The sequence below is a fragment of the Tupaia chinensis genome, unplaced genomic scaffold (assembly GCF_000334495.1).
Source record: "Tupaia chinensis unplaced genomic scaffold, TupChi_1.0 Scaffold142716_1, whole genome shotgun sequence".
NCBI lineage: Eukaryota > Metazoa > Chordata > Mammalia > Scandentia > Tupaiidae > Tupaia > Tupaia belangeri.
Genome location: NW_006202562.1, coordinates 3267147 through 3278599, shown reverse-complemented (window position 1 = coordinate 3278599; position 11453 = coordinate 3267147). Strand labels below are relative to the sequence as shown.

General features: G+C 47.8%; 1 long non-coding RNA gene across 1 annotated transcript in view; it reads right to left on the bottom strand.

Annotated features, from left to right (window-relative positions):
- Window positions 1-7536: 7536 nt before the first annotated feature.
- The window catches only part of LOC102489197 (uncharacterized), an 83251-nt gene continuing 79334 nt past the window's right edge, over window positions 7537-11453 (bottom strand). The window contains exons 3-4 of the long non-coding RNA XR_001369423.2: window positions 9570-9620; window positions 7537-9087 (exon numbers count right to left, since the gene is read on the bottom strand). This is a non-coding gene — a long non-coding RNA (uncharacterized LOC102489197). The remainder of the gene's footprint in view (window positions 9088-9569; window positions 9621-11453) is intronic.

Here is an 11453-nt window from a genome sequence, read left to right as displayed (position 1 = left end):
GAGTGGGGGTGCAGCCTCAGACGCTCCCGCTGGCATGAGTAATGATGGCACAAGCAGATGGCACTAGTAGTGAGTGGCTGAAAGGGCCTGCAAGCCGCACCTGCCTGCAGTGGAACACCTCCCTCCCCCGCCCGGCTTCTTGACATGTGTCCCCTCGGCTGCAGGACTTTCCAAAGATGGTGCTTCATAACCTGTTCTTCAGAGCGAGGTCCCGGCGCCATGCTTGGGCAATCTGACGGGCACCTCACCTCCTGACTGCAACAGCCGTCTTTCCCAAGTGGCCTCTTTGTCCCCATTTAAAGCGTGGGTGATGTGAGGAGAGAAGAGGGACAATGCGGCCACTTAGGCACACCTGCCGTAGCTCTTGTTGACAGACCTCCTCACCCCACCCTGCCAGGGACGAGAAGTCCTCTGTGTACTCAGCAGATGTTTTCCATGCTGTTCTCAGGCCAAGCTTTTTATTTCTTTCCTTTTTTTCTTTTTTCTTTCTTCCTTTTTTTTTTTTTTTTAAATATATTGAGGATCCCCCCAGACAGATGTCTGATGGACTCCTTGTTTCAAAGAACATATTTCTTCCACAAACAACAGCTTGCGTCTGGAGCTGCCTTAGACCTTATATCCAACCTCCACACCCCATTCTTCTTTTGCCAGAAATTTCCCCAGAAGAATACCAGGGGTAATAAAGCCACAGATGGATTTCCTATGGTGGCTGTTTCTGCAGCCTCCTACAGCCGGGCAGTGGCAGCCATGAAGCTCAGCTAACCCAGAGTGGCCTCTACCTTTCTCCCCATCTGGTCATCCTGGAGCCTGAGAGGGCCATCCTTGCCACTGAAGGGAGCTAAGAGGAATTCTAAGAAACTTGAGCCATCCTCCATGGTCTGGGTTGCCTCTCTTTAACATCCTTGTCCTATACCTAGACTTGTCTTCTTCTTCCACGTGAGAGAAAGAGTGAGGCACCCCTGACAGGGTCTTATCACACTGTGATCCCCTTCCTGCTGCTTTCCAGCTGGTCAGAACTGTGGGTGTGGCACCCAGCATGTTTCAGACTGACTCAGGATCTGAGCACACCGAGGGCTGTTGACCTGGGAGTGGCCTGGAGCCTGTGCCTGGGCTGTCCATAGGTCTGCACTGCGAGAGGAGTCAGGACTCCTGACTCCTGCATGGTTGGCCATGCAGCTTCCAACACTGCAAATATGTGCACTACCTCTTGCACCAGTGAGGCCAGTCTCTTATTGTTGTATTTTATACCCACAAAAACTATCCATCTCTAAAGCCTTGGTGTGAAATTGGATCCTTTGTAAACAACGAGGTCAATGGAATAGGAGGACATGGGACATTCAGACAGGGAGCCCGTCAGAAAAGGAGGGATGTAGCGAGGCCGAGAAGGTTGCAGACGTGCCAGCCAGAGACCCCAGAGTTCTCCACATTTTGATGAACTCCTTTTCTGCTAGCCATGAAGTGGCTGCCATTCTCCTCTTATGCCGGGTTCCACATGTAGTCCTCGTTGCTTCTCTCCATCACAATCCATCAGACCCATGCCAGATGCATGCACCAAGATCTGGACCAGCTGGAAAGCGGGAAGAAAGGGACCACAGTGTGACAAGACCCTCTCATCAGGACTCTGCACCGCGATGCATCCCACTCAGGGCCTGTCAGCCCAGCAGACATGGCAGCTCACTCAGCAGTTTCCAGAGCCCGTGGCCAGCTTTCCTTCCCCTGTATGGACACTGTCACTTACTGTTTTGCAACACACACCATGAGGAAAGTGTGGGCGAGACCACAGTGATACATTTCCAACAATGGGGACCCTCTAGCTTGCTGTGTGTGGCTGAATGACTACACGATTGCTTTAAGACACAAGACGCAGCACAGTCACCGCTGTCACCCTCTCACCTGGTGGAGCACTGGGCTGAGAGTCGAGACATGTTGATCTGAGTTCCAGGCTAACCGGTGGCCTACAGTGTGTCTCAGGAAAGTCTCTGACCTTTTCTCCCTATGGCCTCAGAAACAACAGACAAGATCATAATGGTTACCACCAGGGCCCCCTGGCCCCATCCTTGATCTGGGAAGGGGGCCTGGGCTTCGGCTGTGGGAATCAAGGGCACCAAGTCGGGGAGCAGAGAAACAGGATACTGCAGGACCTGCCATTCCACAGAGAGTCCGGGCTCCTCTCGCAGTGCAGACCCATGGGTAGCCCAGGCACAGGCTCCAGGCCACTCCCAGGTCAACAGCCCTCTGTGTGCACACTCCACAGTGAGCTGAGGCTCACACTCACAGCCTCTCGGGCGACTTTTCCTCCCGAGCTGCCCCCATGCGGCAGGGGCTCTGCACTGTGGTCTCACCTCCTCCTGCAGCGGCTCTCAGCAGTGGCCTCATCATCCATTCTACTGCCCTTTGGGGGAAACAATTCCCCGGTCCAGCATGTCTGTGGTGGCTATGCGGTGTCCACGTGTTTTACCTGGGGTTGTATTTTCCAGAGTTGCCAACCTGAATGCATCAGGATAGAGTTGGCTGGAAGAGGAACTTATTCAAGGTTTGGGTTGTTGGAAGTGAAGCAGTGAGCATTCCCTCCAGCAGGTGCAGAGGGAGTCGGACACGTGAGTAGGCAGATGCAGAAGGGTCTGGGGGTTCGGCTTGTCCTCTCTGCTCTGTGTCCAGCTCATACCTCAGGTCCCAGCCCAGCTAAGAACCAGGTACGTGGGGGTGAACACCACACAGAAGACACTGCTTCCCATGACTTGTCCCCAACTGTCATCGTCCCTCTTCCAAGGTCTTCTCAGATCACTTGATGACACTTCGCTGCTCTCCCAGCTCCCCTTCTAACTTTCCCTCCCCAGCTAACCTCGGTCTAATTCTAATCCTGATAGGAATCCTCTTCTGTGGGCATCCGGAGCCCCGCACTCCAGCACATGGAAACTTCCTGAAGCTCCCTTACCTCAGGCTTCCCAGGGCCCCAAGACAGGAAAGAGGGCGTAATAGCGAGGGAGACTGTGAACACAAAAGATCATTGTACTCTGCTATGTCACTGTCCTAGTAGGAGAGACATGAGAGGGAAAGTGAGAGATCACCCCCAGGGGAGATGGCCATGCTGCAGGCCCTTGTCCATTCTGCTCCCGGGATTTTAGGCTTGCATGTACATGCCTGGGTTTGATTTTCAACCAGCAAGTGATCAGTCATGTGGGAGTCTAGTGCCTTAACACCACCTGCTGGTCGCCATCACTGAATTTTTTAAATGTAGGAGCCCAGGACTAAACAGTAGTGACAATAAAACACAGCACTCTCTAAAGCTGACCCACATGAGAAGGTTCTAGGTTCAAGCCTGGAGACCTCCCTAGGCACAACGGGTACATGGTTCTCCCTGTGTGTCTCTCATTTATGGAAGAAATAAATAACTAAACTTAAAAAAAAAAATACAGGAATTTTTTTGAGGAGGCTGGCAGAGACAGACACTTCTTAGCACTTCATTTTCTCCAAGCTTTGGGATGATCAGCAGTGAGAAGACAGAACTGATGAGTGAAGTTAAACCAGTTAAACCAGTAGCTCCCACGAGCGTGCACGTTTTCTGACATCCGTGGAGACTCCATAAATGCTGAGTGGCAACACAAACCTTTAAAACAACAATGATCATAGATTCGCTCTAAACATAAGGAGGTGAGGACCAAGAGGGCCCGTGGGAAATAAAGAAAATAAGTCACAAAACGACAACCAGGAAGACACTCCCACGGGACAAAGGGGGTCTGTGAGAAGAGAGGGGGCTCTGCCGTCTTGAGGTGGCACTGTTTGCAACGCCAGGGTCTGAGTGGCAGGTGCCCACCTGTGTGAGTAAAGAAGTATATCAGAGGACAGGTGGGCTCCACGCTCCCCACAAAGGGGACAGTCTCTCCTGTGCACCAGGTCCGATGGCTGTGAGAAGCAATGATTAGCAAACAGGAAGAAATTAAAATGTCTCCCACCAACAGGGAAGATAAGCCTTTTATAGGGGCTGGCAGAGCAAGATTATATTTTTAGAAAAAGTTGGCCACAGAAGAACAAAGAAGTCATTCTTTCTTTTCTTTATGTGGTAGTGGGGACTGGGGAGGAGAACTCTGCTCAAGAGAGAGGGCAGCCTTAGGGACTCCGCTGGATTTAACCACCGTCTGTCCCACATCAGCCTGGAGCACTGACTGGGGAGACAGAGACCACGAAAATAAGGCTAGGGGGTGCCTGGGATAGGCCCTCTCAAAAAAAAAAAAAATGCCCTAAGGGACATTTTTGGTATAGGGTGCATGCTCTTGTCAGAGACACAGAGAGAAACAAGGAGAAAGTGAGAAACCATTCCACAGGGGGATAGCCACGCCGCAATCCCATCTCCTCCATTCTCCTGTCAGTATTTTGGGCACATGCACGTGTACACGCACCCAGCATGAGTTTCAAGCTGCCAGGTCCAGGACTTGAACCATGGTAGACCATGTGAGAGATCAGCACCTTAACCTGAATACCCAAAAGTTTTCTGATTTCAGGCCTGGATGGTGATCCAGCCATAATGCAATGCTCTGTGAAGCCAGCTCACGTGGGATAGCTCTAGATTTGCATGTGGAGACCACCCTGCACATGCTGGTCAAGCCCACACCCAAGATCGGGGCTGGCTGGGGCTGGGTGGGTCAGGTGAGCACCCCACTGGGGATACCTGTCTCTTTCTCATGGAAGAAAGAAAAAAAAATCTTTTAACAGCATAAACTTTCCCCTCTCTGGTGCTCACACCAGGTATTGAGGACGGCTCAGGAGTTGAGTAATTCCTTGTTGATCTTGCTTTCCAAGCATGTGTTTTAGGTGCCAGAAAACATTTGCCTAGACTACTTTCATATTTTTATTTAAAATATAAAATATTTATTTTTATATTCTGGACATTTTTCTTTTTTGAGAGGTTTTTGCTATAGGGCACGTGCGCTTACCAGAAAAACAGAGAGAGACGGGGAGACAGAAAGCAAGAAATCACCCCCAGGGGGGATGGCCACGCTGCAATCCCTTCTCCTCCATTCTCCTCTCGGGATCTTGGGCATGCATGCACACGTGCCCGGTGTGAGTTTAAGCCGCCAGGTCTGGGACTCGAACCGAGGTCGACTATGTGAGAGTCCAGTGACATAGCGATTACACTAACTGCTGGTCCCTGGAAATTATTTTAAAACTGGGATTACAAATTACTAAATTTAAACACTTTCCTGCCCACCCCATCCTCAGTGGACATTTTGGCACCAGCCTCAGAACACAGATTCACTGCCCTTTTCTCACCATGGGGAGGCCATCCAGACTGAGACAGACAGGCCTTTCCTTTTTTAAAAAAAATTGTTTTAAGTTTTTTGCCATAGGGTACATGTACTCACCAGAGAGACAGAGAGACAAAGTGAGAGGGAAAGTGAGAAATCACCCCCTGGGGGAGATGGCCATACCACAATCCCTCCTCCTCCATTCTGGGATTTGAGGCATGCATGCATGCATGCCCAGTGTGATTTTCAAGTCACAGGGTCCGGGATTCAAACTGTGCTTAGCCATGTGGGAGTCCAGCACCTTAATCACCATTCCACCTACTGGCCCCTAGATTGTTCTTAAGAAAAATAACTGGCAACTGCTCAGCTTATGATTCAAACTTTTATGCTGACGGTGCCACTGGTGAGATTCTCTCTAAAAGTTGTGCACTGGGATCAGCTGGTGGTGTGGTGATTAAGGTGCTGGACACTCCCACATGGCCGACCATAGTTCAAGTCCTGGACCTAGCAGCTTGCTTTCTCACTTCCCCTCTCTCTCTCAAACTAAAATAAATGAACAAATAAATAAAATTAAACAAATAATTTCTTTAAAAAAGTTGTGCACTGAGGTTGATATGATTAGCAGTGCTAAGACCCTTGATTTGACTTTAAATGTTAACTGTAAAATCACCATATTATTCTCTGACTTCATGAACAGTAAATGTTATAAACTTAAACTAGTAACTAGTATAGTAGCTGCAAGGCTGTGCATAAAAATTTATTTGACAATAGGATCAGTAACTTAAGAAAGAAAAATTCGGGCACCACAGAAGTGGTCCACCTCCTTATTTTACAGATGAGAAAAACAATGCCCTGAAAGAGAAAACAATGAATGGTAGATCCAGGTGTCAGCAGAACTAAGACAGGTGTTAAACCCCTCTCCAAGTCTAATACGATTTATGTTTCAATCTCTTGCTCCTCCCCCCTTAAGAAATTCAGAAATATGGGACCAGCAGTTAGCGTAATGGCTATGTCACTGGACTCCCATGTAGTCAACCACAGTTCAAGTCCCAGACCCGGTGGCTTAAACTCACGCCACGCACATATGTATGTGTGCCCGAGATTCCAAGAGGAGAATGGAGGAGAAGGGATTGCGGTGTGGCCATACTCCCCAGGGGGTTATTTCTCATGTTCTGTCTCTCTGTCTCTCTCTGTCTTTCTGGTGAGCGCTCGTGCCCTATAGCAAAAATAAAAACAAAACAAACAAATAAACAAACAAAAACAAAAACAAAAAAAACCCTCCAAAAATAAAAAGAATAAAACAACAAAAAAAGAAATTCAGAAATATGTTGGGATTTCAAGTTTACTCCTTAAGGGAATAAGCTTCTCCTATAGAGAAGCTCTGTGTTATGGCTAACCACAAAAATATAAAACATAAAAAATGTAAAGGCCGTACCTGCTCTGCAGGTGGCACGTGGACAAGCTGGCCTAAGGCCTGGCCCCTCCCTGATGACACCAGGTCTCCTCAGGACACATGGCCCTCTGTGAGGACAGCTACCCGAGGGCTCAGAGTAAACAGGTAGTCAATGCTCCCCAATGCACAGACCTAGGCTGGCAGTCAGGGGGCAACGTCCACATCCCAGTTTCATCACCAACTCACCAGCCACCTGAGGACATTCAATCACATTTTGATCTAGATTCACCAGAAAAAAGATTGAAAAGCAGAATGACCTAAAAAAGAAAAAGGCCATTTGCTGTGAGCATGGAAGATAGGTGCCCAGAAATGACAGAGAAAAGAGAAGTGGCATTACAGTGGCTGCAGAGGCTAGTGAACTGTGTGTAGGGCTTTTTGGTGTCTTTGGCTGCCGACAGCTGACTGCTCCCCACTGCAAAAGCAGCAGCACAAAGCCTTATGCTCAGGCCAGATGGGTCTGGGCTCCTGGCCTGCGGACTGGCTCTCTGACTGAGAAACCAGTGGACCCTCAGCCCCGTGAGTGATTAGAGGCTAAAAACACTTAGGGTTTAAAAGGTACCTTTAGGGCCAGCAGGTGGCATACTGGGAAATGTGTTGAACTCCCATATGGCTGACCACAGTTTGAGTCCTGGAACTGGTGGTTTGAAAACCATACTGGGCACATGTGCACATGTGTGTGCATACCTAAAATCCCAGGAGAATGGAGAACGGATAACAGCGGTCATCCCTCTGGAGAGTGATTTCTCACTTTCCCTCTCTGTCTCTTTCTTCTCCGGTGAGTACATAGGCCCTATGGCAAAAAAAAAAAAAAGCGCTTTAAAAAGGTTTTTAGCTCTCCCCTGTCCTGCTGTTGGTTGTCCCCCTACACCTGACATTTTGGAAGAGGAAACTCTAATTCAGCAGTCACCAACCTTTTTTGGAACCAGGGACCAGTTTAGTGGAAGATAATCTTTCCATGGATTGGGTAGAAGGGGTGGGTGGTTTCAGGATGAATCAAGCACATCACATTTACTTTATTTCTATTATTATTACATTCAAATATATAATGAAATAAGTATGCAAGTCACCATAATACATTATTTGCAGCCACTCCCCAGTGCTAGCATCACTGCCTCTGCTCACACCATCACACATTAAGAGTCTCATAAGGAGCATGCCACCCAGACCCCTCACATGCACAGTTCACTGTAGGACAATGGAATTTGCACTCCTATGAGAATCCAATACCGCTGCTGATCTGACAGAAGATGAAGTCAGGCAGTAATACAAGCGATGGGAAGTGGCTGTAAATACAAATGAAGTTTTGTTTGCTTGCCCACCACACACCTCCTGCCATGTGGCCCAGTTCCTAACAGGCCATAGACCAACACCTGTCTGAGGACCTGTGCTCTAATGGATAAGACATTCTCAACCAATTTATTAACTTGATTGATCTGTAGGCTTGAGAGCTTGGGAAAGTTGTGTCAAATAAGCAATGAAGCAAACAAACAACAGAATCGTTCCTTATTCAAGAGGCCAGGTGGTGGTGTAGTTAACACAATGGTACCCATATGGGAAAGGTCCTAGGCTCGCATCCTGGGGCTTCTCTGAGCATGCCAAGTACACACATCCTGTGTGCTGTATGAGTCTGGGGGTGGACCATAGCATGAAGACCTGGTGGGAAGTACCTCTTTCTCTGTCTGTCATACAAGGGAATAAATAAACAAATAAATAACTCTAAAAAGAAAAAGGAGAAGAATTCCCACCAGAAAGGCTGGGTTCTTCCACATTCACTGGCTTCACTGTGACTACCCAGGTGGGCGCTGACACTCCTGGCAACCTGCCTCTTTGGCTTCTGCTCCTGTTTACCTGCTTTATCAAGAAGGGGGCAGTGTGACAGTGTTTTGTGGGGCATTAATAAAGATAAGAGAGGCCCTAGCTACCAAACAGAGTTTTCAAAACCCCTCCCCTGGTTTCCCTGGCTGCAGGGCTGCGTGCACAGACACACAGAACCGCTGATGCAGGAACTATTACGGCCATCCGATTATTGTCATTGTAATGCCTATTCAGCCGGCCCTTTGTAAGTTGCTAGAGGGCAGGGACCGTGTTTTGGGCTGCTTTTCATGAATGCACGCCTTTCTGCCTCCATTCACTCACCCTACAAACATTTATTGAGTGCAGCCGTCCCAGTGCCGGCCACCATGCCAAGGACACAGAAGACACTGCATGCCCTGTGTCCTCAGCAGCTCCAGCCACCCGGCTGCCAGCCCTCACCCATCCTTCCAGGAACAGAGCCCCAAGCAGGGCATGGACTGCATCATCTTGCAGGAGCCAGACGGCCATGGGGCAAGAGGTGGCGTCTTCCTCATTCATTTCATCCAAACTTCTAGAACGTGTGTGTCCATATTCTTTCTATAATGGAAACAGCAATCTAATCAAGTCTACTTTTTAAACCAGCGATTTTAAACCTAAAATTATACTTTCTTCATCCTTGGCTGCCTGTTGGAACCACCTGGGAATGCTAAAATGCTGATGAGGGTCTCATGTATGGTGGGTCTGGCTTAACTGGGCCTGGGCATTTGGGAGTTTTCAAAACTCAGCAGGAGAGTCCACCCTGTGACCAGGTGGAGAACCACTCTTTGAACTCAAAAGAGAACAGAAGGCTGTAGGCTCAGGAGCAGGAATTGCTCCCATATTTGTTACTCTGTGGACTGCCCATGTAATTTAGAATCCCAAGATCCAGAATCTCTCTGTCCTGACCCCGCACTTTCTCTTAAGAAGGAGATCTTGTTGAGGCATCAACACTTACTGCCATAGGGTAGCTTTTAGGAGATGCCAGGAGGGTTTGCAAAGGGACCCCTAGATGATTCTTGACAAACAGCGGGGACACATACCCGGGTCTTAGAAGTTCATCCCAAAGGTGGTGCCGGGGACAAAGATGACGCCTTGAAAATACAGATCAGGGGAACCAGCAGTTAGCATAATGGCTATGTCGCTGGACTCCCACATAGTTGACTGCGGTTCGCGTCCCGGACCTGGTCGCTTAAAACTCACTCTGGGCATGTATGCGTGTGTGCCCAAGTTTTAAAAAATAACTATTTATTTAATTTTATTTATTGTTATTATTATTATTTTAATTCACCAGAGAGAGACAGAGCAAGAGAGGGAAAGTAAAAATGCAAGCCACCAGGTCCAATACTTGAATAGCAGCCGGCCATGTGGGAGTCCAGCTCCTCAACCATCACATCACCTGCTGAGCCCCAGCCATTATTTGTTTAAAGAAGAAGGCCAGCAGGTGGCAAGGTAGTTAAGGCACTGGATTCCCACGTGGTCGACTGTGGTTCAAGTCCCAGACCCAGTGGGTTGAAAGTCACATCAGGCATGCGTGCATGCATGCCCAAAACTCCTGAGGAACAAATGAAGAAGAGGGGATTATGGTGTGGCCATGTCCCCTGGGGCATGATTTCTCATGTTTCTCACTCTCTCTGTCTCTCTCCACAAGCACACATGCCCTATGGGAAAAAAAGAGAGAGAATAAGTTTGATGAGGGTGTGATTGACACACAGTATGTTGCTGATAGGACAGTGACATGGCAGGTGTTAGAGATGACAGCGCCTACTGATGGTGTTCCTAAGGCATTGCCACCAATGGTTTGTTGATGCCTTAGAAAAAGCAACAAAGAATGACCCAACTATTCTACTCGTAGGTCTATACCCCCAAAGAATTAAGCACAAGGAGTCAAAAAAATAAACGGGTCCTTGAGATCAGCAATCGGCATAATGGCTATGATTCCCATATAGTGGCCGCAGTTCAAGTCCCAGACCAAGCATTCCATATAGTGGCCGCAGTTCAAGTCCCAGACCCAGCGTTTTAAATTATCGCCAGGCGTATATGCGTGCATGCCCAAGATTCTGAGAGGAGAATGGAAGAGAAGGGATTGCGGCGTGGCCATCCCCCTATGAGGAGTTATTTCTCTTCCTGTCTCTCTGTCTCTCTCTGTCTTTCTGGTGAGTGTACACGCCCTATAGCAAAAACTGCTCCCCCCCCAAAAAAAATAATTAATAAATAAAAAAATAAAAAGTTTCCTCAAAAATTTAGTGGAAATTTCATATTCTGAAAAAATCATGCATGGATTTAAAAATGTTTTTGCACCAAAGTAAGCTCATAGTTTTATTCCATTTTCCATAAACTTCCTGATGTCTCCTGCTACATGTACACGTGTTCATAAAGTGTTATTCACAAGAGCCAAGGACGGGAAAGGCCCAGCCAGAACAGATCATCCATGGTCTACATGTACCCACGATATCCGTATCACACCCATTTAATGTCAGATTACCTTGGAAAGCATATAGGGTTGCCAGAAAAGTCACGATATAGTTTTTGTTTTCTTTTTTTCTTTTTTAAAGAATTCTTTTATTTAATTAATTAATTTATTTGTTTATTCATTTTCATTTGACCAGAGAGGGACAGAGTAAGAGAGAGTGAGAGAGGGAACGTGAGAAAGCAAGCCGCCAGGTCCAGGACTCGAACAGCAGTCGGCTGTGTGGGAGTCCAGCACCCTTAACCACCACACTACCTGCCGGTCCCTTTTTTCTTTTTTTCTATGCAAAAGTGCATTATGACTTTTCTGACAACCCAAATGTGTGGTGTGTCAAAATTAAAATCTAAAGAACATTGAACATTGAAGCAGGAAGGAATTGTTCTTCCTAAGACCCCCAGCCGTGGCCACTGACCTACTAGAGCACTCCTACAATGGTAATTCTGCCTGGAAATTCCCA